This window comes from Trachinotus anak, unplaced genomic scaffold (genome assembly GCF_046630095.1).
Source record: "Trachinotus anak isolate AG129_WGS33_773 ecotype Australia unplaced genomic scaffold, CSIRO_AGI_Tana_v1 ptg000021l, whole genome shotgun sequence".
Classification (NCBI taxonomy): domain Eukaryota; kingdom Metazoa; phylum Chordata; class Actinopteri; order Carangiformes; family Carangidae; genus Trachinotus; species Trachinotus anak.
Window position 1 is genome coordinate 26,413,028 of NW_027273872.1, and position 3,610 is coordinate 26,416,637.

Here is a 3,610-nt window from a genome sequence, read left to right on the forward strand (position 1 = left end):
GGCAATCTCGAGTGCTTGATTTGATGCTGGACATCTTTGTAATAAACCTCTTTATATACAAGCAAGACGGTGTCAGCGGAGTTTCCTTCATCATCATCACATCATCAACAACACTAGACATTGGTCTCCCATCATTGGCTTCCAGTAAAATGTAGAAGTGATTTCCAAATTGCCTACTTTATATTGTATATTTTATTGTATATTTCCTACAAGGCCCTGCATGGCCTGGCACCTGCTTTTGTAGCAGAGATGTTTAAACACGGCCTCTCAGATAATCTGATCAAGGCCTTTTCCTATAATGATAAATACTCTATTTTTGTCTATGTATGTATATGTGGGAATGCATTCTTGCCTTTGGAATGTGTGTATTTTATCCTGTGTGTGAAGCACTGTAACTGTGTGTTTTGTGCTACATAAATAAGTTATTCTTATTTCCCCGTGTTTGACAGAGAGCCGGGAGCAGATGCAGATGGGAACATTACAGGATGATGGGAAAGATTAAGACTGGTAATAAAGTTAAGAGATGACCAGAGAGAGACAGAGCAGGAGTTGGGGATGCATGCAAATATATTTAGTGGATATTATTTTTGTGACATTAAGTTACCTTAGACAAATGTAAAGTGATTGTGTTGATGTTTTCAGCTATTCAAGATAAAGTTTTATTTCCATGCCTGTGGGGAATATTTTGTGACTGCTCACGGTGTTGCACAGGCACTGAGAGCATTTATGCAAAAGAGACCCTGAATCTAATAAATGTGCAGAGCCCCAATGGTAATTTGATTGTTTTGTCTGATTTCTGTTATAGCTGTAATTTTTGCTTTGTGAGCTGTAAATGGCCTGAGATCTAATTACAGTTCACAAAGAAAATTATATTTTAAATAGGCTTACATTTAATGTATGTAGCTGGCATATCAATAAGGGCATTTCAATCAGCTAACTCCAATGGAGAAGATTATTGTGTATTTTATGTACAGTACAGTAGACACTGACCTCGTCGCTCCCCTCAAGGAAACAGCACAGCAGGCAGCGGTACAATAATAAAGCTTCTCATAGGGGAAGTGAGGCTTTTAAGTTGTAATATGAACAGGGGCAAGAGCAGTAGTATAATAATACTACAGGATTAACAGGATAATGAAAAGAGTACTGACAGCTTAAAATAATTTGGGAAATACATAAAAGTTAGTCAGGAATATCAATAGAACTGAACGCAACAAAAAAAAAAAAAAAAAAGATAGTCCTGGCCAAATATGAACAAGACTACCTAGACTTTAGTGACTTTGGCTAATAAGCGGCCTGCACCAAGTGGCAACCCACCGTGACGTCACCCAGTTGTTTGTGAGGTGGAGCCGAGGAGGAGTGAGGGGTTGATCTGACCTGCTCTGTACTCTATCCTGATTGTCGCCATGTGTGGTACAGACACACGGTAGCCACACCCTAATAATAAAAGTACAATAAAACACAGTAAAATACACAGAAATTCCAGAAGTATAAATAATATGTATATGGACCAATGTGCAAAGGTGAGAGTGCAGAGTGTTTTGGTGAATTATAAAGATGTGTTTTAGAGTCTGATTGCACTTCCCTGATGCAGTGGGGTTGTATAAATCTGTTGCTGAATGAGGTCTTAAGTTTGTCCAGAGTTTCATGGAGGGGGTAGGTGACATTGTCCACGATTTCATCAGTTTAGCCAGAGTTCTGTCCTCAGCCACCTCCGGGTTGAGCAGCCTCAGCCCAACAACAGACTCAGCTTTCGTGATGAGTTTGTTCAGTCTGCTGGTGTCCTTTGCCCCGATGCCAGCGCCACTGCACACCACAGCAAAGAAGTGCTGGCAACAACAAACTGATAGAACATGTGGCGCATCGTGTTACAGACATTGACAAGACCTGAGCCGCCTCAAGAAGTAAATCTGATTCCCTTGTTGTACACAGCCTCTGTGTTGATGAACCACTCCAGCTTGTTGTCCAGTTGGACGACCACATACTTATAAGACTTCATGATAATAACATGAACATCAGTCCCATTGATGGAGATTGGAGGGGGTGGAGACTTGTTCTTTCTGAAATCCAGCACCATCTCTTTCATCTTTGAAACATTCAGCTGCAGGTGGTTTGCCCCACACCACCTAACAAACTGGTCCACCAGAACCCTGTACTCCTCTTTTGTCCCCACAATGGCAAATTCATCGGATAAATTTCTGTAGATGACGTGACTCAGAATTGTAGTTGAAGTCTGATGTCTAGGTGGTGAAAATGAAGGGAGATAGCAGAGACACTCAGAAACACAGCTTTGTAGCCTCACAAACTATGGTCAGCCTGTCAGGTAGTCTATGATCCATGTAACCATGGGGTGGGGGGCTCCACATGCATCTTCTCCATTGTTGCCTGCAACAGTCCAGGCCAGAGATACCAAATTTGTTTTCCAGTCAGACAAGGAGTATACAATGATCTGTGGTGACAGAAGTTGCACTGATGTCCAATAAGAGGAGCACATAAGTGGAATCTGAATCCATAGAAATCAGAAGATCTTTTACTGGTTATACCACAGCAGTTTTCAAACCTGTGGGACAGTGCCAGTATTCTGACAAATTAATATTTCTCAACATTGAAAGTGCAAGGTCTGGCCAGAAGTCTTTGGAGAGTTTAGCTGGTAGCCTTTAAAATCACTTTGCTACTGTTGAAATGCTTGTGGTAGTGTGGCTGAGCAGTCTAGATGCTGGATTAACACTCCAATCTCTCAGGAGGTGTGGGTTCAAATCCCACCACTGCCAGTCTTATAAGGCTGCTGTGAGTGTTTAGACTATTTGCTCTGGGCTCAAAAGGTGGTAACTTGCTACTCTTAAAATTCAATGCTTTTCAGGAAGTTTACAGTAATCTTGTAACCAGAGTGACATTGTATTTACTGTACATTATTTGCTGGTTTTAACTGATTCATTGAGACTGTGGCTGACCTGCCGTTGGTAGACTGCAGTGACCTGCTCTGAAGGCAGACTGAAAAGGTTCACAAAGATTGTTAGAAAGAGCCAATACTCTTTCCACTGCTCTAGAAAAGAGACAGACAGACTGTGGGTTCAAATCCAGTGATGTCATTTTCTTAAAACCAAATGTGATGGTCTTGAGCAGGCTGGAGTATGGATTTGAATCCTCCTCCTGTTATTCAGGAAATCCTGTTGGTGCTCTTAGTAGCACATGGTGCCCACAACAAGGAACAACCAGAGCAGAGTGGCGCAGCGGAAGCGTGCTGGGCCCATAACCCAGAGGTCGATGGATCGAAACCATCCTCTGCTAGTTATTTGTTAATCCCAAATAAATCTGGCCTATTCTTCCTGTGGGTGTTCTTTGTGGTTTGCCAGTGCATTGCATTACTCAAGGGTATTTGAATGTGTCCATGTAAGATGTCTTCTCTCCTTCCTGCTGTAGCTGTCACTGTGGTATGCTGTCTCTTGTCCTCATGCAAATATTTAAATCTTCTTTTGATTACCAGAGTTTGGTAGGGGTGTTGTGATAGCAGTGAATTGCTTTCTTTTTGTGGTAGTGTGGCCAAGTGGTCTAAGGTGCTGGATTTAGCCTCCAGTCTCTCAGGAGGTGTAGGTTCAAATCCCACCCCTGCCAG

At 42.1% G+C, this 3,610-nt stretch overlaps 1 non-coding gene across 1 annotated transcript; it reads left to right on the forward strand.

Annotated features, from left to right (window-relative positions):
- Positions 1 to 3,213: 3,213 nt before the first annotated feature.
- trnam-cau (transfer RNA methionine (anticodon CAU)) lies at positions 3,214 to 3,285 on the forward strand. Its single transcript has one exon. It is a non-coding gene; the product is annotated as a tRNA-Met (tRNA).
- Positions 3,286 to 3,610: the final 325 nt, after the last annotated feature.